Genomic DNA, 26,982 nt, shown 5'->3' with positions numbered 1-26,982 from the left:
GCTTCGAGGTATTGCGAAGTATACATTTGAATTCCTTCTTATCCCGTGGTACGGGTCTGTGGATGGGCTGTCAAACTTTACCGAGCTCTCTTCGGCTTTTGGTTGCAACAAAATGGGGGAGCACATTTTAGTTGATGATACATGAATGGGGGAATATGTGATTGCTGATATCTGTGCTGGTATTCCCTATCGACTATGTGTGTCATTACCTGAAGGTTGTAGAGATGAAGATAAGACACAATTATGGTAAATGCAATGGTATTCTATGTCAGGTTAATGAACATTTGTCGGTTGAAGTCTTGTTCGGTGTCTGTTGAATGCAGTCTTTTTTGGGCTTTTGCCAAAAGGTGTGGGCAAAAAGCTTTGTCAATGTCCATAGACTTACAAAAGTGTTGGGCTAGCGTAATTTTAAAATTTCTAGGGAAACTGGGGGTCTATGGCATAGTTCATCAAATATCTGTGTATAAGGTTGTCAAAACTTCTTCTTTAATCCATCAGTTGTCTGTATACAGGGTCATCAAATTCCTCGTCAAAAGTGGGTCTTTTTACCTTGGTAAAACCGGAAAAACAGGTGAAAGAAACGGACCGTATAATCGCATTTTCATCACATCATTGTTTCTACAGTTGGGTCATAAATCAAATCCATTGGAATTACAATTTCCTCACTCCTTAGACTCATTACCCTGGTACTACGTTTGCACTTCATTAAAGCCTGACCGCATCTAAATATCAAGCCAATCGATATGACAACACCTAAGATACATAGGAGAAACTTCCCTACATCCATTATGACTCCTTGAGCCCATTCTCCTAAACCAGAGAACCAATTTCGCGGGTTCAACCATGACACCCAACCAGTCAGCTCATTACCCACAGCAGCAAGGGTGAGATTGTGTCTCCTGCGAAATTCCCACTTTAATTGGAGAATATCGTCCATCTTTTGGTCTATGACCTCGACCGGATCCTCGGTACTATTCGTTATATATGTGCAGCATTTCACGCCGTACTGCGTTGCCAGTGTGACACAATATCCACCTGTCACTGCCGTGAGATAATTGAGAACCATTCTATGCTGAACCAGTTCTGTTTTATAAGCTTGAAGCTCTCTTCCAGTATACCTAAACGTGTCATCATACATTTCTGTGATATTGTCTAACAAATTTGCAAGCGCAGATATGTATCTATAGTTCAGCACGCCTCTAGCGGTGCGAGTGAAATCTAACGCAAGTAGGACCTGAATCCCAGTGGATTCATGGATCATGTCAGAGGCCAAATGCTCTGTCCTTTCTGTCAGTTGCCTTTTAACTACGTGCTCGTAGTGGGTGTGAGTATAAGGAGCTTGGGCACCACGGTGTATATCTTTCATTTTGGCATGTGATACAGTCATTACTTCAGGCAGTACTTTTCCAATATAACACAATCCTTCAGAGTTTGGGGCAAGCCACTTATACGCCTTCCTCCCGCATATGAAATATGCATCATCGGGGAGAACATATGGGACGGAGTAGGACATAACCATATTACACATCTTCCATGTGAAATCTCCTAACCCTAATTCTCCCATCTGTCTGGTACACGTATCAGTTTGTACGATATGTGCACAGTATCCTGGTGATACCTCTCCAACTCTCGTAATCCTACTTCCTAGGGTATACCTATATCGGAAAGATTTTTCTCTACTGGCTATGTGGCGTATAAGCTCTGTATCTGTCGGCATTCTATCTGCTCTATATGAAAAGGTCATGGTTTGGTTACTCCATGACACTTCCCAATTTCCCGGCTTTCGGGGATTGGAAATGTTAAAACATATTAGGGACCTATCCACGTGATATTGGTGGAGCTTCAAACTAGGAGGACTGGAGATATTAAACCTCCTGTCCACCGGTCTCCCACCACTTAGCTCAAGTACCTCCCCTATCGTTAAAAGGAAATGGTACTAGTCCTGGCTTGCTGTGGCCTTGAGGTACTTGAGAGCATACCCAACAATCTGTCTGATTTAACACTTTACCCACTAAGGAGTGATAGTCACTCAATGGATGCCTGTCCATATGGATATTAAAACTGGATTGGCATCTCTTGATGCATCCATCCTCAACTACATTGTCACAGAGTCTACAGATACAGTTCTCTTTTCAGCTAACAATCCTTCACAATGTTTACAAATAACATGGCTGCTAGATCGTTTCCGGTACTCGCCTTTGCTTGGTGGTTGTGTTGCTATTGGAAATTTACACCTCCGTCTCAGTCATCAGAACCTTTCTGGATCCTTTCTCGACCTCACTGGTACTCTCGCCGGAACAGACTGCTCTGGTCAACATCATGGTCAACAGGAAAATCCGTATCACAGTCTCTTGGGGCAAGTCCATCTTACAGGAGGAGAAAAGGAGAAATGTGTAATGGGGGTACAGAAAAACAGTTTGAGGGGGAGAGAAACTTGTTACGATAATTAGTTCTCTAGTCTTGTTGTTCTTCTTGTTCTGCTGTCATCTCAAAGGTGCTGTCTCTCAGTCTTCCAACCGAACACTCCGGTGATACAATATTTCTTCCGAACCAGCGATCTTTCTGTAAGGAGCAAAAATCTTGCATTACCATTTGTCTAACTGATGTGTGACATACCATCTTTAAAATATGAAAACATGAGAAAGAAGAGGGAGAGGAGAAAAAAACAACAAGAGAGAGAGAGAACCGTTCATATATGTATATATCACATAAATCAACAATAAACAACAGGAAAATAAACATTTTTCAAACACTTTAAAATATTGTCAGATCATCAGGCTGTCATATCTACATGTCCAATGGTTTCCTTGCGCAGTCCCTCCCACCAGCACCTCCATACTCCACCCTCTGTATCTGGCCAGGATACATTGATGCGGATAGGTCATGCTGGGGTTTGGTAGACTTCTGCAAAGACCAAGCAGATATGCAATGTTTGAGTCCTACCAATAATCGTCAGAGATGGGGAGAGAAAAAGAAACATTTCACAGATACATATACAACGTTTCACCCGGTCATTCCTGTGTCTTCAGGGAATGACCTCCCAATTTATTAACTGTTACCTCAGGCTTACCATCAGTCCTAATGATCACCTTTCCTGACTACATATCATGAGTGTGGGCCAAAATTCTTCCTATCTGATCCCTGGTTACAATTTTGTGTGTCCTAACTTTTGCTCATTTTCATGTCTAGGGGGTCTGACTTTATGTGGGCTGTTGCAGTTGCTGGCATAATGCCCTTCTCTTTTACAACGATAACAAATCCTTGAGTTCCTCCATGTGCCAATGGCCTGGGGTTTTGGTTGATTTGATGCCTCCTCAAACGCTTGGATGCTCATCACCATCAACCGCTTTCCCTGTACCTCCCTGATTCCTTGGATACCATGATTATGTCGTTGTCTAGGGAGTTGATATACCTTCTGTGAATCTTTGATCATACACTTAGATCTTTCCTAGGATCTGGGAAATCAGACATGATTGATCTCAATTCTGTCCGGGACCAGGGATGGCGCATTGCACTGTCCTTGACGGGAATGGTTCCCTGATCGTCAGTCTTCCCATTGGGGACTGTGATCACCCTGACAGGACTAAACTCAATTACATCACCTTGTTTTGGTCTTACAATATGGGGTACATTTGTTTGTGCGTGATATAAAACACCGTACGTACCTGTGGACACGACCTCACCTGACCCTCCGTTAGGGGGTTTGATTACTGCCTTTACCGATTTGGTCGCGTCCACCTGGATGTCTGGTAGGCTGGCTGCTGGAAGAGGTGCCGATATCGTGCTGGGCTCACTTCCTTGTTTGTATTCCTGAGGGAAGTTTAACATGGGGTGCAACTTGCATAGGTTAATAGTTGTACATTTAACAGTATTACAATTATCATTGTTATGTTTATTACAATTATTCTTATCATCTATAATACAGTTGCTAAGTGCATTTTTATTGTACAACATTGTGCCTTTCTCCGCAACCATAATCCTCTCCATTGCCATGCCTCTCCTCCCAATGTGAGAGTCAGATATGTCAGTTAACTCTCTTTGCATTTCACTTTCCTGTTGCCATAACTGTAAACAATCAAAATGTTTAACTCGTCTCTTTGCTGATTTAATGAGACCTATCCTTCTCCTTAGATTTAGTAACACATCTGGGCTAAAGCTGCCTACTCTTGGGAACTTCTCCCCGTCATGCACCGTCATTCTCTCCCATTCATCACATAAAACCTCTGTGTGTGAACCGTATTTTTCACACATTACGTACCTTGCCGACCCGATTGGTCGGTTTACTGAATCAACCCGAACCGAGGTTGATCGCCCCCTACCTGAACAATTGGCCCCCATAACTTGCAGGTGTTGCTTTCACCACCTCTGACCTTCAATCAGGGTCTTCAGCGAACCCTTACAAAAACCAAAATGTTCAAGATAGGCTGGCGGTGGCGGTTTACCGAGTACCCCACTCACTCGCCCACGCCGACCAATACGACCTACACACTGCCCTAGTGCTGGCGTACTCGACCCAGGGCCCCTATGAACCTTCGTTTACTGGAACATGTGAGTGTGATCCGCAGAGCATTAACCCTTTCCAGTAACTGTTGGTTGTTGGATAATTCCTGAGTGACCAGCGAACTTCCCTTCAGAAAATAAAAAATTACACAAATCACGTCAGAATGTACAAATAGCGTTTATGACCCGTTTCGTACACAAATGGTACTGGGTCAAATTACTAACTAATGCACACAATTACGTGCGGTACAATCGTTCAGCACATAAGCAACTAATCTTATGTGCGGAGCGACCAGTGGAATCGAAAATTGCGGCTGCGAATTCCTTCAGCATGAGCTTTATTGGCCTATATGGGTTCTGCACCAACCCCCTGGGTTGTGCTCTTTTCTCTATTTATAGCGGACTTCCTTGTCTGCTGTACCTGGACCTCCTGGTCAATTCCGGACCTCCTGGTCTGTGCTACAATAGACCTCCTGGTCTGCTATACTCTAATGCTCAGATTTTTATGTTTAACAGGGGATGCCTCCCTTGCCACCATGCACGTCACTTACATGTATGTACCCTGCGAGAACTCGACTTCTTGTGGTTCAACCTCAAAAAATTGTATAAACTTATATATGCAAAACACTCACTCACCACATGTACACTTTTGTTTCTATTTCTATTTCTGCGCAGAAATTTTCTTTCCTTTAGACCAGATGTGTTGTAAATTTGGAGAAGGATCTGTTAGTCTAAATTTCGGACACTAAAATAGATTTGCGCTATGTATCGCGTTGCCACCTTTTCGCCTGTTACAATAACACTAGCGTGTGATTTGAGTTACGTGGGCGTACCCGGACGCTCCGTTGCGTAATATATACGCTGCGTGCGTCGGCCTTTGAGTTGCGTACGCGAGTCTCACCCTTTGTTAGAGACACGTGTACACAAAGCAAATATCCACCGTAACACAATTTTTACACGTTTATCAATGTAGATGATCCTTGATCATCTACCGAGCACCACACCAATCTCTCCTTGTATCTTTAGGTAGAGCTGCGTGCGTGCTTTGCAATTTACCCCTTAATGTATTACTTTTACTCTTTAACTACTAAATAGCCACAAATCTCTCTTAGCACGTTATCAAATTGTGAAATGGCAAACAGGAAGGTGAGATGTGAAGATTACACAAATGAACATGCAATTCTAAATTTAATCTAATAACATACATTGATGTAAGCACACGCATGTAGATATTACATATAAGTACCAATCACTATTACTTATGATTGACTATGATATAGATTAAATAAATGCATAAAAAAAAACTCATTAAATGATGATTTCTTTTTGACAATGGATGGCTGATTATTTCCTGAGTCAACTGAAAATCAGCCGCTTAGGAAAAAAATAAAAATGTGACCTTCCTAAAATGGCCGCTGCTCCTCCCCCTTTCACCTCCATGAGGGCCACACAAAATGGTGGACAGACCATGCGGCCTCTTGTCACAAAGAAAGTCATCATTCAAACTCCTAAAGTTATTCTAGGCCTGAGTTTAAAAAAAAAAAAAACTATATTCAAGGCTATGCAGCAACTTTTAAATGTACTTTTAAACCTACTTAAACAGATAAACCATCCAATCTGCGTGTGTAGTTGGCACCAAATAGAAATAAAAAAAAACAGATTTTCAAAGACAATAACGTACTGTTCCTACCTTCCAGTTCCCGAATTCCCTCAGCACTCCTTACTAAGTGAAGCAGGCGCTTATCTGGTCAGCACTGCGAGGTATAGCACCTTCCCGCCTTTTGCTGATCGATAATGTCTGCTAAAGTTACCTAGTGCAGATATGTGAAGACCGGAGGAGCCCTCACTTGACAATGTCTATAATATTTGTCCTATTAAAAACACGTTAAAGGTTAAAGAACACAGTACGCAATTGGCGCAAAAAGTACCGCAAGGGTACGCCCTTAACTATACCTTAAGGAATGTACTTATACTGTAAACATTTGTGCAGTGACAATGTGTAGATGTAATGCAGTGTAACCTTGTTAGCTTAAAAGCTGTATGAGCGACTATGACGCTCTGAGAACCTTTATGCATTTATAATAATCAATCAAATACCGGTCTAAGGTTCTAACGCCTTTAGTGAGAGAATGAACGTTCAAAAAGAATAATACAATACAAGCTATACACTACCAAAATAACATAGAATATCTAACCAAGTTACTACACATAAAATACAATAAAGACACAATTACTTTTAAAAGGGGAAGGAGAGAGAGAATGGCTTATAACATTAAATAAGACAATATGATTGCGGAGAAAACTTACACATGTGAGAGACAATCGCTGCGCAGTTAGTCAATGCTGAATACCGCATGGGATAGAAGCTAGACTCCATTTTGGGAAAACTCCCATGATTCCAAAGACTGCAACACATGGTTGAAAGGGGGTGGGGAAAACACCCAGCAGCAGCCATTTCTTACAAACCAACTAATCTTATTCCACATTCCAATCCAACTTCCTAGAACCATCTTATTCAATTTCACATTCCAAACAAACTCAGTATCTCAATAACCAGAGCATATGGTATGATGGCTATGCTATATGAATTATCACAAGACCAGATCACAATGTAACCACACATATCAGCCTGCCATTGCTACAAAACCCATATTCACAAGTAACTGCATGGCGGTATTCATGATTGACAAGATATATTATAACAAACCAGCACAATCTATTTTAAATCACCATAGGCAAACAAATACCACAAATGCTATGCTACAGGTTATCTAATGTCCCAGCTACCATCACAGATTCCCAGATCTATCACACAAACAAGTTACAATATCCTATTTAAACCAGCACCATTGACCTTAAAGCCATATGTCTATATTTCCTTATCTAGCCATGTGAATTCAATACTTAGCCTTTCACTTGGAGGTCAGTCCTGGGGATGAAGCAGCCATGCTGCTGGGTGCCAGGTAGCTGTGTGAGTGAGTGAGCCCTGTGATTTCCAGTGGATAATATCATACCTGCATTCCAGCTGTGGGGGTGTGTCAACCACAGGAAGTGTGTCTTTCACAGTATGTGGGCTGTCTTGTATTAGTGAGCTGAGCATGTGAGCTTGGTTATGCAAAATGTTGGGTGATGACTAACATTCCTGTCTTGTGGAAAGCTATTGTTTGGCGAATACAAAACAAAACCCTGTCTCTGGGTTTTGTTCGATATTCATGATGTCCACTTTCAGTTGAGACAATGACATCTCAGCAATCATTCTTCTGGAGACAAACCCTAAGCCCATGTATAAACACAGGTGTTGGCCCTCCTCATTGAGTCTCAAAGCTCAGTGTAATTAAAGGCTATTGTACTCCGTCTGCGGGAAAGATACTGATTTGGAATATAATTAATCTTCAATTACTATTCCTGTGCTTTAACTATGCATAAGAACATGTGAAGCCCTCCCAACATGCAAACTATTGTTTGGGGAATCTCTAAGGTCAAAGAGCCATTTGAGACCCACTGATACCTGCTGGATTCAGGGGAATATTAATTTATAAAATCCATTATTTTGATTAAATATGTAGCGTGCGCACGCATGAAGTGCATATATGGCAACGTGCAGCGTGATATTTTTCTGACTTTGACAGACCTAACTGCTGGCTTCCCGACCCGGCAGTATAGCGGCGGGGGGCGGAGGTGGCACTGGGAGATAAGCTCATCTCCGTGCCACCTCTTCCCTATGTAGTGAATGGGTCCCGGGTCGAGCCCGTTCACGCTGCCACTGACCCTGTATTCAACCTGGGCACACAAGGTAGGTTATCTTTACTGATGAAACTAATGACCCCAGTGTTTTTCAGTGATCAGATTAGGAAAAAATTCCAGCCATGTCATTATCCCACTTGTTATTCTCGAATATTCCAGCTTTGAATGTAAAAACTTATAATGTACGCTTATGGCTTTCCTATGCGTTACCTGCTGAATCAGCAACTGATCTAGTAGGTTAAAAAGATCTTCCGTTGTTAGTCTGCTTGCTTCCGAGCTAACATAATGTTGAGCCTGCATAAATTCCATATCATGTGAATTAAAGACATTATACTGAGAACTAACTTGCCTATAAGAGAGTGGTTTACACCTTGACTTGTCCATTAATTGCCCCACATTCTGTATACCCTCTACATTCCATAAAATGAAGGGGTGTCCCGCTTTTCCTTTCTGAAACTCTGGATTTCATGTTAGTGGTAGAAACTGTGACACGTGGATTTATTTTGAATCTTTTCCGCAATATATACCACAGCCTCCTGTTTGACATTAAGATTGGGTTGTTTTGGGTTATTGGATAAAGTTTTGATTCGTGCATATGCAGGAATGATATTAAATGAGTATCACTCATTAACCCTTGTTCTAAAGTTGTATTACTATACACCTAGGTATTCTGGGGCAGATGTATTAACCTGGAGAAAGCATAAGGAAGTGATAAACCAGTGATATGTGCAAGGTGATAAAGGCACCAGCCAATCAGCTCCAATATGTAAATTAACATTTAGGATCTGATTGGCTGGTGCCTTTATCACCTTGCACATATCACTGGTTTATCACTTACTTATGCCCTCTCCAGGTTAATACATCTGCCCCTCTGTTTCCAGTCACTAAAATGTCTCAGAAGGGCTGCCTGGTTGTACCACATTGGGGAAGTTAATACCTCAATTTTCTTTCCTCTGTTATTCAAACTTATCTTGGATGTTTTATCCTGTCATATAAAGGATCAAAACATTTTATTGATTTCTTTTACATCCCCATTAGTTAGACGCATGGGCAAATTCTGGACCGGATATAGAATCCTGGGGAAAAAAAACATTCTTATCAGGTTGGCTCTTCCCATAAATGACCGATTAGGTGCTTCCATCCCATCAATTTACTGCTGAGTCGCCAAATAGCAGTTGAAATATTCAACGTATACGGCTGTGATATATCTTTGGGGAGCTTAATTCCCAGAGCGATTACTAAAGATGAATTTATGTTTCTTTTCAACCCTCATCCTATTATCCCCACTTACTATCACCTTCCCAAAATCCACAAATCCTTGGTAGCACCACCTGGTCGTCCCATAATTTCTGGTGTAGGGTCCCTCACTTCTAACCTATCAGCATTCGTTGACTCTTTTTTACAGACTCACGTCTCTGGTCTTCGATCCCACATCAGGGACACTACCCACTTTTTAAATCTAGTGGGAGGGATGGAGTGGAAACAGGATTATGTCTTTTTGACTTGCGATGTAGAATCGCTTTATACCAACATCCCTCATAGTGAGGGTATAGAATCCTGTCGTCACTTTCTCAATGCTGATGTGGGATTGATGCCAGAACGACGTGAGTTTGTATTAGAGTCAATAGAATACATTTTAGCTCACAACTATTTTTTATTTGATTCACAGTTTTATCTTCAAGTGCACGGTACCGCCATGGGCACCAGGTTCGCCCCTAGCTTTGCTAATTTATATATGGGCCTCCTCGAAGAGGAATACCTCTGAGGGGGTCCATATAGGGCGAACCTGGTGCTATATGGTCGGTACATAGATGATCTTTTTATTATTTGGGATGGGGTCTCTAGTGTTTCTGCTTTTATGTCTTATATTAATTCTAACACTTTTGGACTTAAATTTACACATTCTTGTCACCCTACACACATAAATTATCTGGATATCGCCCTCTCGGTCAGGGAAGGTAGGATAGAAACTAATACTTATAGGAAGGATGTTGATTGTAACGGCTATTTGAATTATAATAGCTCTCACAGTCAGAAATGGAAAGATAATATACCAGCTGGACAATATCTAAGGATGAGGAGGAATTGTACTGAACTGAGTGGTTTCCAAGAACATGCTGCTATATTAACTAATGCCTTTTTAGATCAAGATTACCCGGTGGGATTACTGGAGAGGTCACTAGAGAAAGCGGCATTTAGAGACAGGGGTTCTCTTTTGTCCAACACTAAGGATGTTAGGACTAAACCCGCTGATGTATTTGTGAATGATGATAAGATACTTCCATTTATAACTAAATATAATACCTGCTCTAAGGAAATTAAGAATGTGTTAACCAAGAACTTTGAAATCCTTAAACTGGATGCCACACTGTGCCCATGCCTAGGGGAGTCAATAAAAGTAGTTTTTCAGAAAGCGAAGAATGTTAAGAATTATATCTCGCCAAGTTTCTACCAAGGACAGAGAAAAGCTACGTCCCTTTCTGATAATTGGTTGACAACACTAAGAGGTTGTTATAAATGTGGTAGAAAGAATTGTTTGACCTGCCCACATGTTGTTAACAGAAGTGCATCTTTTGAGTCTTTCACTTCAGGACAGAAGTATGAGATAGAAACAATCATTAATTGTCAACAGACATTTGTCATATATTTGATTAGCTGTACCTGTGGTAAGCAATATGTGGGAAGGACCACTAGGAGCTTGAACACAAGGTTCCTTGAACATAGAAGAAATGTAATAAAGAAAAATTACAAGCACAGCCTCTCAAAACATGTAGTATGTTGTCATGCTGGGGACGTTAATGTACTTAAGGTGCAGGGCATTGAATTTATAGCACCTACCCCAAGAGGAGGTGATAGATTTAATCGCCTGTGCACAAGAGAGGCGTTCTGGATTTTCTCGTTGGGGACCCTCACCCCAGATGGCCTCAACGAGAATATCGAATTGAATAACATTGGAGGCTGTTAGACTCCATGCATAATTTTTTGGGGTATTGTTATTATTTTTTTCCCCTCTCCTTCCTTTTTCCCCTCTCTTTCCTTCTTCCGTTCCAATAGACTCCGGCTCCTTTATGGTTAAAATCTCTGCCAATAGGAGAAAACTGTATACTAAAATGTACTTTAGTTTGCAGATAGTGATAATTATATTTCTGTTTTACCTTGATTCAATAATTCCCTAATTATAATTTTAAATAAAAATAAATAAAAAAAAGTGTGAATAATCTCTTAACATTATAACAATGGAATGATGAGATACAAATATCATCAGGTATCTATTGAATCATTGAAGAGATATTTGTAGTGGATGATGGAGGTGTGAAAACCTAATAATAAAAATTAATTAAGCTATAAATATCCAAAATATGATTCTGATAGAAAATTAGGTATATGATGGAATTGATCCTGTGGTTTTGGAGGCTGTGTAATCTATGAGCTGGTGAAGTTCCCTCTGAGCCACGAGAGCAGTTCACTTGAGAATGAGCTTCCAACATTTATTTGACTTTCTCCTGGTCAGTTTTAGATAATTGGGTTCAATTAGGTTAAATCAAAATGATTCGTTTTGTTTAAATCGAACATATGCATATATGATTGTTGAATGATGTTTGTACCACCATAAGAAACTGTTGACACTTTTTATATATGATTTAAATGCTTTTAAACAATTATATTAAGTAAGTTCCATGTATTTAAAACAGCAGAGTGTAATTTAATCAATCAGTATAATGATTGGCTTATTGTTAGGCGCCGGGGTCCGCTTGATGGTCTGCGCGGCCCGGCGCCTAGCAACTAGAGACGCCGTGCACGTACAGCCGCCGGCTCCCTAGCAACGCTAGACGCCGGGCGCGCTGAGCCGCACGGACCCTAGCAACGGGGACGCCACTGGCGGACCGCGTTCCCCGTTGCTAGGCTTTAGGAAATTAAGATATTCACCTGCTCTCTGGCCGTGCAGCAAGGCAGCTGCACGGCATTTATTCTAATCAGCCTTTAGCAGCTGATTGGAGGACTCCTTGTTAAACACACTCCCAGGGCTTCTCACAGACGCCGGTAATAGCTTCCTGCATGCTGCCTTTGTTTGCTGAGAGTCTGTTTCCAGTCCTGCTGTATCCGGTCATTCCAGTCCTCAGAAGTCCGGTATTCGGGAGTTGTCATCTCATCCCAAGAGGTCGTTTGGTTCCCTGGAGTCCTGACTGATCACCGTTTTATATCCAGTGGTGTTCGTGAGTTGCGGCTCTGCCGTGTGTTGCGGCTCAGCCGCTTTACCTTTTTATATTTTGTGTTTGGAGCATTTGCGGAGGGTTCCGCTTCCACAAGTCCTCTCTGGTACTCGGCGGTGCCGGGTAGGAGAATTGGACAAGTGGATATTTTGGTTGTCCTTTTCCCTGGCGGTTTCTCCGCACATATTATAGTTTTGAGTTTGCTTAGCCCCTGGCCTGGTTGTTTAGTTAGAGGGCCTCTTGTTATCACCCTGTCTCGGGTTTCCCTTTGTCTCTCATTAAGACCGGGGGGCATCGAAGTTGGGCAGACATAATCCGCCCTTCAAACACGGCTGCCAAGGGCTCAAGAAACCATAGTCTCGCAGATGATTTCTGACAACACGGGTGAGACAACAGAGTTAGGGCGCCAGGGGCTATTTTCCTGTCCTGCTCCCTTCCCCAGCATTCCGTTCCAGTGCTCCGGTCCTTGCCATAAGATCTCCTCTGACCAGAGTGCTAGAATCATAACATTATTACCGGCCATACCAAAACTTAAAATTAAACGGGGTTTAATTTTTTCTCATTCAGTTTTGTGAGAGTTTATCGGCCTCCTGAATCCAACAGGTTTAGGGCCAAATCCTGGTCAGCTCTTAGTCGGCCAGATTCAAGAACTTATTCAGATGGTTCAGGATCTTTCTCTTCGGGTGAAGTCGCAGGAAGATCTTTTGCGAGCTTCCCCAAGGGTAGTCCCTGAACCAAAGATGCATTTGCCTGACCGTTTTTCTGGTGATAGAAAAGAGTTTTTTAATTTTAAAGAATCCTGTAAACTTTATTTTCGTTTAAGACCGACTTCCTCGGGTACTGAATCTCAGCAGGTCGGGTTTATTATTTCTTTGCTCCAGGGGGATCCTCAGACCTGGGCATTTGGTTTAAGAGCAGAGGATCCGGCATTGTTGTCAGTTGACGCTTTTTTTGAGTCTTTAGGGCTCTTGTATGATGACCCTGATAGAGAGGCGTCCGCTGAAAGTCAGTTGCGCGCTCTCAGACAGGGTAGAAATCCTGCGGAGGTTTAGTGTACGGAGTTTCGCCGTTGGTCGAACGACTGTGGCTGGAATGACCCAGCCCTGCGCAGTCAGTTTCGCCTCGGCTTATCAGAGTCTATAAAAGACAGTCTCCTTCAGTATCCTGCTCCTGAGACTCTCGATAAACTCATGGAGCTTTCTATTAAGATTGATCGTCGTCTCAGAGAGCGGAGGGCTGAAAAAGGAGCACCTGTAAGGTCAAGTCCGTGTGTATATTCCATTCCTGAAGACGTAGTGGAGCCCATGCAGATGGGTCTCTCCCGGCTGTCTCCTGAAGAAAGAGCCAGAAGGCAAAATTCTGGTCTTTGTCTGTACTGTGGGGGTAAGGGACATTTTGCTCGTAATTGTCCGAACAAGTCGGGAAACGCTTTGACCAGGTGAAATGTGAGGGGGTTCACCTAGGTCTGCAGCTTATCTCCTCGAATAACTCCCTTTTAGTCCCAGTTAAAGTTTCCTTTGGCAGCCTCAGTTCTTCGGTGTCGGCTTTTGTTGACAGTGGAGCTGCAGGAAACTTTATGGATTTAACTTGGGCTAAGGCCTTAGGCATTCCTCAGTTACCTTTGGGTAGGTGTGTCACCATGCATGGCTTAGATGGGAGTCCGCTGTCTAATGGGATTATTTCTCTCCGTACACCCCCTGTACTACTTACAGTAGGAGCTCTACATTCCGAGAAAATCGAGTTCTTTCTTACACATTGCCCAGCAGTTCCAGTTGTTCTGGGTCACCCTTGGCTGGCCTTTCATAATCCCACCATTGATTGGCGGTCGGGGGAGATTTCACATTGGTGTACTTTTTGTGATAAGGAATGTATCACGTTTCCAGTCAGAGTAGCAGCTATCATTCCAGAACTCATTCCGGTGGAATACCAGGAGTTTGCTGATGTTTTCTCCAAAGGCAATGCGGACATTCTGCCTCCCCATCGGCCTTATGATTGTGCTATTGAGTTAATTCCTGGTGCCGCATTGCCAAAGGGAAGATTATATGCATTATAGTGCGGCTATGAATGATTATGTAAAGGAGAGCCTTGAGAAAGGATTTATTAGACCATCAAAATCTCCTTTAAGGGGGCGTGGCCTGGCTGTGAATGGAGACAGCTGCGTTTCTGTGGAGCTCCTGAGACCCAGGGATATATTGCCTTTTTATACCCCTTTCACGAGCCCACCTGGGTTCCTAGATACCCCCCCTATCGCTTCTGTCCCATCTACCGAGCCCCTGACAGAGCCGCGGAATCGGGGAGCAGTTTTAACTGCTTCTGCGGGTTGCGGCCTAAGGGACTCATAGAGCCGGGGCCTCAATTTCCCCGCAGTACTGACATCGGCTCCAGGACCCCCCGGACCGGCTCGCGGGTTCCCTTTGGAGCTCCCTACGACCTGCTGCAGCGGCCTGCGACTAAGAGGGAGGCCCCCTATTGCAGGCTGAAGGCTCCGGCTGCGGGTCCGCAGACTTACAACTCGGGACGGAGCGGACGGGTGCCCGGCGGCCATCACCACCAGCAGGAAGGCCGCCTGTCCCATCCCCGCCGGACGCTCGGCCCTAGCACCTCCCGGCCTGGCGCGGTTCACGGCTGTGGACCCCTCCCCGTGCACGGGGATCCGGCCGGAGGAGCGTTACTCTGCGGGAGAGGTTGGGGCCTCCACCAACACCAGAAGCCGGGACTATCTGTGTCGGCTTCACGCTGTCACGGCCTCGGGCTCCGGACCCGGACGGAGGCCGGAGCGGGACGAGTGGCGGCGCCCGACCCCCCAGGTCTCCCCCCACATCGCTTCCCAACCTGCATCAGTCCTCCGGGCTCCAGTGGGTAGTGGACGTACCTGCGGACCCTGAGAGCGACGATAGCCCGACATCTCCCGGGCCTAAGCAAACACCGGCGGCCATCTTGGAATCTCGGGCTGCCCTGCTTGAGACCTCCCAGAGAGATCACCGGAGGCCCCGCTGAGAGTCTGAACCGAGGGGAGAGGGGGGGGGGGGAACGGAACAGAACAAAATAAATAAGAGCCCACACACATAGATACATACAGATCCAGGGGTATATGTAGCATTAACCCCACAGAGGCCTCTATTTGAAGCTGGAGGAGCCATCTTGCCTACTGGCAAATATCCAGTCTTCATTTACCCCTCTCATTCTTGCGCTGTGCAATCCGGATATTTATTTTGCATCCCATTTATATATCCCTGTACCTCTGTACGGGAAGGGGGCCTGCCCCCTGCTATATCTCCGACACCCGGATCTGAGAATATTGGGGAAACCCAGACATATCCATACAGACAACCCACTCCCACAGATTCCAGGTAACTGGAGACCGTGAGAAGCTCCGCCTTACACCAGGCTGCTCTGATGTGATCATTAACGGGAACCAAAGACTCCCCCTCTGCTCCTGAAGAAGTAAAGCCGTGTGGGCATGTATACAGCGCCGATTTAGGCTAATTTCACTTCCTCCTGGGCCCGATCTCTATATTTACGTGACGGACGCCGTGTACTGGGACAATGGCACCGAAACGCCAAAAAGACCCAACTCCGAGTCGCCAGGTAGCCTTTTTCAAACAGTCCCCGTCTTACCAAAGCCAGAAACACCCTACCATACAGGACTCCTCGGCTAAACAAACCCGGAGTGGCGATGACATATCAGTAACCCCTCGGGTAATCCAGACGAAAATTTCTGAACTCAGTGATGATGCACCCCTTACCCTGGGCACTATGCGGCAACTGCTGACCTCCTTTAAAGATGATATAACGATGGAAGTTAAGACAGCGCTGCAGTGCTGCCAACAGTCGGTCGACGCTATAGGCCAACGCACGGATCATCTTGAGAATAAATGCGAGGAGTTGGTGAAGTCACATAATGAGGTGATTACCCAGCTTGAAGACCTACAGGCTGAAGTAACGGATCTTCGGCGGAAGACCTGTGACCTTGAGGACAGGTCACGCCGTAATAATATCAAGCTCCGAGGCATCCCTGAAACCGTCGCCAACTCCGAACTTACCCAATTTGCGACAGATCTCTTCATGGAACTTCTCCCAACTAACTCTATTGAAGACTTCCTCATTGACCGCATCCATCGCTTACCGAAGGCTAGAAATGCCCCAAGGGACGCTCCGAGAGACACTCTAATGCGGATGCATTACTTCCATATCAAGGAACAAATTCTACGGGTGGCTATGCGTCCGGAGGCATCAGCCAAGACGCTGGGTGAAGTTCAAGTCTACGGAGATCTCTCAGCGGCCACACTGGCCTTGAGACGCTCGTTCCACCCGGTGACCTCAGCGCTTCGAAAAGCCGATATCCTGTACCGATGGGGGTTCCCGACGAAATTGCTGGTTAGACGTAACGGCGTTACGCACGCGATGATCTCCCCGGAAGCGGGCCTAAAATTACTGGACTCCTGGAAGGGAGAAGAAGATCCAATTGAAAAGCCACCGGCAACTCCCAAGCTGACCCAGGAGTGGACGATGACAGACAATGATCGTTAGGGACTGGTTTTCTCGGCCAGGTTGTATGTCATTGTTGAGAATGTTCTTAATTATTCTAACTTTTCGTTAATTAACTATGTCACTGGTGCCGATACGGTGCTCTCCCCGGCCAATACCCCGGGAATACACGAATTAATCAACCGTACCTACCAATATGGGTGACACCAGTTTAACTTGGGCGGTTTATCTTATACTGTATTAGTTGGGACCTGGCCGACCTTACATAGTCCTAAACCTCTAAAACGGTAGAATATGGCTCCCCTCGATGTTACAATCCTATTTTTGTTAATGGTTGAGTCTTTCGAGAGGAGACATGAACCCTATGACCCAACGCAATTTCTTATTTTATAAGTTGAAAGTTCTAGGAGCGAGGGGGAGACTGCTCCCCACACCTCGCCACGACCCCATGTGTTGCCCTGCTAGGCAACCTTATTTGGTACCCTTGTGGTGCCCGCTCTATGTCCTCTTCATGCTGCATCTTCAGCCCTTTCTATTTTCCCCATCTCTCCAAGTTTTGACACACACACAATCTGGCAGATTCTGTTACTTAATCTTTATACACAACCTGATTCTAGCACAACTCTCACATAAACCTAATGGTTAATGTACTATCCTTAAATGTAAAAGGGTTGAATTCACCCAACAAACGACAACTAGCCTTGCGCCACTTTGCTAAATGTAGGGCGCATATAGTGGCCTTACAGGAAACCCATTTCATGCGACCGTCGCCCCCCTCCTTTAGGGATAATAAATACCCCACTAGCTATATGTCCAATGGCCCGAAAAAAAAAGCCGGAGTGGCAATACTATTCTCAAATACATGTGAATTCTCCCTAGAATCTCAGATCTCAGACCAGGAAGGCAGGTATATCATATTGACAGGTAAATTGGAAGACAGGCCGGTCACCATAGCTACGCTTTATGCTCCAAACATCAAACAACTCCCTTTCCTTAGGAAATTTTTTACAGTCCTCCAGAAACACTTATCGGGTGCCTTACTACTCCTGGGGGACTTTAACATGGTCCTTGACCCAACGATCGATAGATCCCAAGCCCGCTCACCTCCCAAGGGTGACTCGCAGCGTAACAGCGCCCACGCCTTTAGAAATATGCTTCATGAATATGACCTTTATGACGTATGGAGGGCTAAGAATCCGACTTGTAGAGATTTTACGTTCTTCTCCCCAGTCCATGGCTCGTTTTCTAGGATTGATCTAGCGATATCAGATAAGTGGACACTCCAACAGGTTTCAAAAGCTTCTATTCTGCCAGTGTCGTGGTCTGATCACTCTGCTCTCTCGGTCCGTTGGCACCCCAGCAAAATTAGGCCCTCCCCTACGGCGCCTGAAGGACTACCTTCTTTGGAACCCAGACGCTCAGCGGTCCATCGCACAGACCCTCTCCTTATATATTGAGACTAATACCCCAGCGGAAACGTCAGTATTTACACACTGGTGCGCCCTCAAGGCGGTGGTCAGAGGAGCGGCCATTCAGGTGGCTGCTTACATACGCAGAACCTCCCGACAAAAACAGGCAGAACTAGAAGCCCGTCTTACAGATCTAGATGTATCACTTAAGCTGAATCCTTTTAATAAGACAATTTATCGAGAACTGACCCGGGTCAGAGATGAGCTGAATAAATTAGAACTAACGGAGGCCCGTAAAAACCTTTTCCGCCTAAGGCAGAAGTTTTATGTGCAAGGAGATAGGGCGGGTAGAATGCTAGCTCGCAAACTGCGGGGGAAAACAGCTAAAGAAAGGGTGAAATACATTATCAACTCAAATAACATCAAGATTACCGACCCATCCGATATAGCTAACTCCTTTGCTTCATATTATTCCTCCCTATATAACTTAAAAGACGATACTTCTACCCCTCAACCCACACCAGCCAATATTGCAGCCTTTTTGAATGATGTAAATCTCCCCTCCATTGACCCAGATACTTTGCAGACCCTAAACCAACCATGGACCCAGAAGGAAATCACTCAAGCCATAGACTCGCTCCCAAAAGACAAGGCTCCAGGTCCAGATGGGTTTATAAACAATTTCTACAAATGTTTCAAGGACACTCTGGTCCCTGTGTTAGATGGAGTATATAATCACGCCTCCTCCATAGGGAACTTCCCTGGGGAGATGTTAGAAGCCCGCGTAGTAGCTTTCCCTAAACCGGGGAAGAACCCGGCCATGATGCCTAATTACCGCCCCATAGCTTTATTAAATACCGATTTGAAAATTTATGCGAAGATGGTGGCTAACAGGCTCAACCCTTTACTTCCTTCTATCATACACGGGGACCAGGTGGGCTTCGTCCCCGGCAGACAATCCCCTGATAACACTAGGCGGGTGGTAAATATTTTAGATGCCCTCTCCGCATCAGAACCTCCTTTGTTATTGCTCTCACTAGACGCAGAGAAGGCGTTTGACCGCCTTCATTGGGGATACCTGCAGACAACCCTTAGAAAGTTTGGCCTTACGGGTAGAGTCCTATCATCCATTATGGCCTTATACTCTCTCCCTTCAGCAAGGGTATGCGTGAATGGTCTACTCTCGTCACCTTTTCCTATTACAAACGGCACTAGACAAGGGTGTCCCTTATCCCCACTAGTTTTTGCAATGGCAATGGAACCATTGGCCGAGAAAATTCGTAACTCACCTTTGATTAAGGGTGCAGAGCTCTCAGGACGCTCCCATAAGATTTGTCTGTTCGCAGACGATGTCCTATTGACACTTACTAGCCCCTCCTCTTCCCTGAGAGCTCTGCACACACTTTTGTCCGAATATTCAGCAGTTTCCTACTATAAACTAAACAGCACGAAGACAGAGGCACTTCCCATTAACTTTCCACCCCCTCTCTTGACCGATCTGAAGGCCATTTATACATATTCCTGGCAGGATAGAAGCCTCAAATATCTGGGAATCCACATCACCAAGAAAATAGAAGACCTAATATCCGCTAACTTCCCCCCCCTCTTGCGCAAATCCACAACTCTAATATCAGATTGGATGATGCAGCACGTATCATGGCTGGGGAGAATAGCGGCACTGAAAATGACGATCCTGCCCAGGCTTATGTATCTGTTCCGGACCATCCCTCTTATCGTACCCAATTCCATACTATCCAAATTTAACGCGCTATTTAACTCTTATGTCTGGAAGGGCAAGAAACCACGGTTAGCAAGGAAAACCATGACCCGACCCAGGCGCAATGGGGGCCTGGCATATCCAGACTTGCACTCATACCAACTGGCTTGCCGACTAGCTCAGATAGGAGCATGGTATACTCAACCCACGGATAAAACGTGGGTACACCTAGAACAAGATCTTATAGCTCCACTACCCCTGACTGACGTACTGCTACTCCCTAAAACGGAGGGCACGATATTAACCAATAGATCCCTCTCTGTCCAATCTACTAGGAAAGCTTGGTTAGAAATAGTACGAAGTGGGAACGACATAACTCTCCCAACCACGGCCATGTCTTTGTTGGGAGTAGCTTCCTTGATTCCCGACCTGAGACTGGACTATTGGATATCACGGGGAATTCGATCCCTACAGGATATAATGGCGCATGACGCCTTAATCTCTTTTACCCAGATCCAAGACAATTACCTGTTACCACATGGGGAATTTTATAAATATTTACAGCTAAGACATTGGTTTCAGGGAGTCTCGAAGTCCACTGCCCCCCCTCCCTCCTTACCTAGACTTGTTCAAAAGCTCCTGGATACCGGAGGAGGCAGAGGGGGTATCTCCAGATGGTATAATTACATTAACATTCCCCAACCACTACAGAAAGCCCCCTTCCAGATGAAATGGGAGGCAGATCTGCGCTGCTCAATCTCGGAGGAGGAATGGGATGAGATTTATAAATCCTGCTACACAGTCTCTAGATGCATATCACATATAGAACTATCATATAAACTCCTCCACCGCCTGTATTTCACCCCATCCCGCCTCCATGCGATGCAGCCCACCAAGTCCAAAATGTGCTGGCGGAACTGCGGTTTGGTCGGTACTTTGATGCATATATTCTGGGGCTGCCCGATACTCGTCCCACTGTGGACAGCAGTCTTCAATCTCATAGAATCAGTAATCAACCGCCATATATCCCCACACCCACGAATGGCCCTTTTACATTTATACTATGGGGACCTGTCATCAGCGGACCGATATATAGTGGGCCATATCCTCCTTTCAACAAAACTGCTAATTGCTCGCCATTGGCGCTCCACCGAGGTCCCTCACATCTCTGCAATAGAAATGGCCGTACAGTCGCACTACGAATTTGAGACCGCGGGAGTGGCCTATGCCTCCTCCCCAACGTCCCCACTGCTCAAATGGTATCCTTGGTCAACCTATTGGCATTGTAGAACATCGAACCCCAAACCCCCTCCCGATGTTTAGATATATCCCATATGAGATCGGTAGACAGGCTTTGAAATCGTGATATTTACCTGCATTACCCAAACTAATTTGTACAAGTGTTGTGTATAATATCCTATGTGTTATATAGTACAATACAGACTGATGTGTGTACCCCCCCTACCCCTTCCCCCCCCCCCTTTTTCCATTTCTGTATCCCTTTCCCAATTGCTTTGTTTACCCGCAAATAATAAAAATTAATATTAAAAAAAAAAAAATCTCCTTTAAGTGCAGGCTTCTTCTTTGTGGAGAAAAAGGATGGCTCGCTTAGACCTTGCATTGATTTTAGAGCCCTGAATAAGATCTCAGTTAAAAACACCTATCCTTTGCCGTTGATTTCTGTACTCTTTGATCAGTTACGTTCTGCTGTAATTTTTTCTAAAATTGACCTTAGAGGAGCGTACAACCTCATCCGAATTAAATCTGGAGATGAGTGGAAAACGGCCTTCAGTACTCAGTCGGGTCACTACGAATACCTGGTGATGCCGTTCGGCCTGTCCAATGCTCCGGCAGTTTTTCAAGACCTCATTAACGATGTGCTCCGTGACTTCCTAGGGAAATTCGTGGTCGTTTACTTAGACGACATCCTGATTTTTTCTGAATCAATGGAACAACATGTTACCCAGGTGCCTCTGGTTCTTCAAAAGTTACGTGAGAATCATTTATATGCCAAGCTGGAGAAGTGTGAGTTTCATGTCACGGAAGTATCTTTTTTAGGGTACATAATTTCCCCTCAGGGATTTTCCATGGAACAAAAGAAACTCCAGGCCATCCTTAGTTGGGCGCAACCCACCAATTTAAAAGCAATTCAGCGCTTTTTAGGGTTTGCGAATTATTATAGGAGGTTCATTCATTCTTTTTCTGACCTGGTTGCTCCCATTGTAGCTCTGACAAAGAAAGGAGCGGATCCTACCAACTGGTCGCGTGAAGCTGAGTTGTCCTTCCGGGCCTTGAAACAAGCTTTTGTCTCGGCTCCAGTCCTCAGACATCCTAATCCGGAATTGCCCTTTGTGGTGGAGGTTGATGCCTCGGAGGTTGGAGTGGGGGCTATCCTTTCTCAAAAGGATCCGGAGTCTCTGGAGTTACATCCTTGTGCCTTTATGTCCAGGAAATTCTCCTCCGCTGAATCCAACTATGACGTTGGTAATCGGGAGTTACTGGCGGTAAAGTGGGCTTTCGAGGAGTGGAGGCATTGGCTGGAGGGAGCAAAACATACTATTTCGGTATTGACTGACCATAAGAACCTGCAATACATTGAATCGGCTAAGCGGCTTAATGCCCGGCAGGCACGTTGGGCATTATTTTTTACGCGTTTCAAATTTATAATCACTTTCAGGCCTGGTTCCAAGAATACTAAGGCTGATGCCCTGTCACGTAGCTTTCTTCCGGTTCACAATAACAATCCTGTTACCCCCATACTTCCATCTTCGGTCATCTGGGCGGGCCTCACACAAGATTTATTTACCCAGTTAAAACAGCTTCAACACCAAGCTCCTAGAATTACTCCTGCTGGTCGTCTTTACGTCCCTGAGTTTTTGAGAGCTACTGTTTTAACGGAATTCCATGATAACAAAGTTTCAGGGCATCCAGGAGTCTCTAAGACACTGGAGTAAAGCTAGCCATACATCAGACCAACTTTTCTCAAACACTCCAAACTTCCAACCATCCAACTTGTCTGTTCAACTAAAACAGTGCCCCACACATCTCACCAACTTTTTACCAGTGCTCCACACATCTAACCAACTTTTCATCAGACCAACCAACTTTCCAACTTCTGTCCAACTTGTGATGTCACCGAAGTAGGCGGACAGTGCCTGCCTACAGTTCTTCAGTTTTGCTTTGTTTTTTCATTTCAAAACATGCAGAAGTGTCTTTTTTTTCAGTGAAACTGGGCTTTTCTTTCACCACCATACATTTATTAGATTTACTTATTTTTATACTGAACTATGGATACCAGCATGGTTGGGCTGCCAAGGCAAATATATATATATATATATATATATATATATATACCAGATATAGATATTCGGCACTCCCAATGTAGTAAAATGTACAGCTTGCCTGGTGCCCTCCTGAGCTTCAAAGAGCAAACATGTCACAAACGATAGGCGGCACTCTAGGACTTTTCAAAAATCAAGAACATACGTGACACTGTTCTGACAGCTTAACGTTTCGGTTTAATGTAACCGTCGTCAGACGGTTACATTAAACCGAAATGTTAAGCTGTCAGAACAGGGTCACGTCTGTTCTTGATTTTTGAAAAGTCCTAGAGTGCCGCCTATCGTTTGTGAGAATATGAATATATATATATATATATATATATATATATATATATACACACACATACACATATACGCACATACATACATATATCCCAATAATTATAGTGGCTTATATGGACTTCAGCAGTTAAACAGCTCTGCTAAATATTAGATAATAATTTATATTTCTTCAGCTGCTTATCTGGACTGCATTTGAATGAGGAAAATGGATACATGCACAGACTGAGTTGCAACATATGTAGCAGAATCAGCTACTCTGGGGTATATGCAATTGCGGTCGAATTCCCGAAAAAGTCGAAAAACTGGACTTTTTCGCCCAAAAAAAAAACCTTTAAAAAGATTATTATTATATATATATTTTTTTTAAATGGAATGGGAAAAACCCGAAAAAAAATTGCGTGGGGTCCCCCCTCCAAAGCATAACCAGCTTCGGGCTCTTCGAGCCGGTCCTGGTTCTAAAAATCCGGGGGGGAAACGGACAGGGGATCCCCCGTATTTTTAAAACCAGCACCGGGCTCTGCGCCTGGTGCTGGTGCAAAAAATACGGGGGACAAAAAGAGTAGGGGTCCCCCGTATTTTTTACACCAGCATCGGGCTCCACTAGCTGGACAGATAATGCCACAGCCGGGGGTCACTTTTATACAGTGCCCTGCGGCCGTGGCATTAAATATCCAACTAGTCACCCCTGGCCGGGGTACCCTGGGGGAGTGGGGACCCCTTCAATCAAGGGGTCGTCCCCCCAGCCACCCAAGGGCCAGGGGTGAAGCCCGAGGCTGTCCCCCCCCCCATCCAAAGGCTGCGGATGGGGGGCTGATAGCCTTGAGAAAATTGAAAGAATATTGTTTTTTCCAGTAGTACTACAAGTCCCAGCAAGCCTCCCCCGCAAGCGGGTACTTGGAGAACCACAAGTACCAGCATGCGGGAGAAAAACGGGCCCGCTGGTACCTGTAGTTCTAATGGAAAAAAAATACCCAAATAAAAACAGGAGACACACACCGTGACAGTAAAACTTTATTTCACACATGTCGACACACACATACTTACCTATGTTGACACGAAGCAGTCGGTCCTCTTCTCCAAGTAGAATCCACGGGTACCTGAAAATAAAAGATAATTATACTCACCTGATCCAGGGTCCAGATTATAATCCACGTACTTGGCAAAACAACAAACCGAACACCCGGACCAAACGGACTGAAAGGGGTCCCATGTTTACACATGGGACCCCTTTCCACGAATGCAGAGACACCCCTGTGACAGCTGTCACAGAAGTGTCTCTTCAGCCAATCAGGAAGCGCCACTCCGTGGCACTCACCTGATTGGCTCTGTGCGCGTCTGAAGTGACAGAAGCGCATCGCACAGCTCCCTCCATTAGTTTCAATGGTGGGAACTTTCCGGTCAGCGGTGGGGTTACCCGCGCTGACCGGAATGTTCCCACCATTGAATATGTGTGTGTTTGTGTGTGTCAGTGTATGTGGGTGTGACAGTATGTGTGTATACCAGTGTATATGTGTGTATCACAGTTTACATATGTGTGTATCAGTTATATATGTGTGTGACAGTATATGTGTGTGTCAGTGTATATAGGTGTGTCTCAGTGTGTGTGTGTGTGAGACACAGTGTGTGTATATGTCAGTATGTGTGTGTATCTCACGGTGTATGAGTGTGTCACAGTGTCTATACAGTACGTGTCTATCACAGTGTATATATGTATGTCTATCACAGTGTATATATGTGTGTCAGTGTGTGTATACATGTGCGTGTCACAGTGTGTATACATGTGCGTGTCACAGTGTGTATATATGTGCGTGTCACAGTGTGTTTGCATCACAATGTGCATGTGTGTGTGCGTGCGTGTCACAGTGTGTGTGTGTGTGTGTATGTCACAGTGTGTGTGTGTGTGTGCGTGTCACAGTGTGTGTGTGTCACAGTATGTGTGTGTGTGTGCGTGCGTGTCACAGTGTGTGTGCGTGCGTTTCACAGTATGTGTGCACGTGCGTGTCAGTGTGTGCGTGTCACAGTGTGCGTGCATGTCACAGTGTGTGTGTCTATCACCATGTGTATGTTTGTATCACAGTGTACATGTGTGTCATATGTGTGTGTCAGTATATGTGTGTATATCACAGTGTATATGTATGTAACAGTATATACGTGTGTGTCAGTGTATATATGTGTGTGTCACAGTGTATGTGTGTGTGTGTCAGTGTATGTGTGTGTGTGTGCATATCACAGGAGGATGGAGGCTGTGCCCTCTCTGCGGCCGGTGGAGGATGGAGGCTGGCAGCGCTGAGGTGCCCGGTGCCTGTAGCTGGAGCCGGTCCCAGCAACTGAACGCAGCGGCGGGATGGACGAGGCGGCGGTGAGGAGATCCCGGAGCAGGACAGAGGCTGGTGACCGGAGGGGGATAAATGAACTGTGCGGGAGGCTGGCGGCCGGTGCGTGGAGGGAGGCTAGTGGCTGTGCAGGAAAGATGCTGGGCGGTGAGGTGGCCGGAGGGGGATAGAGCCTGGCGGCACTGAAGGATGGTTGAGACGGCAGTGACGTGGTCCCGTGGAGAGAGATGGACGGTGCGGTGGGGCTGGCGGAGGGGCATTAAGCAGAGAGGGTCACCTGCAGTCCTAAAGACAAAAGTAGGCGGACACTAGCAGGCAGTGTCCGCCTACTTATCGTTCAGTTGGGGGGAAAGTTTCCCCTACACCTGAACAATTAGTTGGGAAAATCAAACAGGTTTGATTTTCCCAACTAGTTGGACAGACCGTTTCTCGCCGTTTTTCAGCGTGTGGGAGCAAACGGCTGATAATCGTTTCCTCCCACACACTGCAAGATTATCTTTCCAACCAGCCAACTAGTTGGCTGGTTGGAAAGATATCGTCCTGATGTATGGCCAGCTTTAGTCTCTCGCTCAGTATGGTGGCCTGGTCTTTCTAAAGACATCAAGGAATTTGTTTATTCATGTCAGGTTTGTGCCCAGCATAAGGTTCCCCGTTCCTTGCCCATCGGGCAACTTATGCCCTTAAATGTTCCTCTCAGGCCGTGGTCTCATATTTCCATGGATTTTGTGGTTGACCTTCCCCTTTCAGCCGGATTCCGAGTCATATGGGTGGTAGTGGACCGTTTTAGTAAAATGGCTCATTTTATTGCTCTTCCCCGATTGCCTTCTGCCCAAGGGTTGGCAGTTTTGTTTCTCCGCCATGTATTCAGGCTTCATGGGTTGCCTACTGATATTGTTTCTGATCGGGGTCCACAATTCATCGCACAATTCTGGAAATGTTTTTGTGCCTCATTGAAGA

The 26,982-nt window shown here is 45.1% G+C and overlaps 1 protein-coding gene across 4 annotated transcripts in view; it reads left to right on the top strand.

The window, feature by feature from the left end:
• The window catches only part of C1H14orf119 (chromosome 1 C14orf119 homolog), a 67,574-nt gene that overhangs the window by 13,378 nt on the left and 27,214 nt on the right, over nucleotides 1–26,982 (top strand). The window lies entirely within an intron of this gene.

The sequence above is a fragment of the Pseudophryne corroboree genome, chromosome 1 (genome assembly GCF_028390025.1).
Source record: "Pseudophryne corroboree isolate aPseCor3 chromosome 1, aPseCor3.hap2, whole genome shotgun sequence".
NCBI classification, from domain to species: Eukaryota; Metazoa; Chordata; class Amphibia; order Anura; family Myobatrachidae; genus Pseudophryne; species Pseudophryne corroboree.
This window is presented reverse-complemented; position numbering and strand designations above follow the sequence as displayed.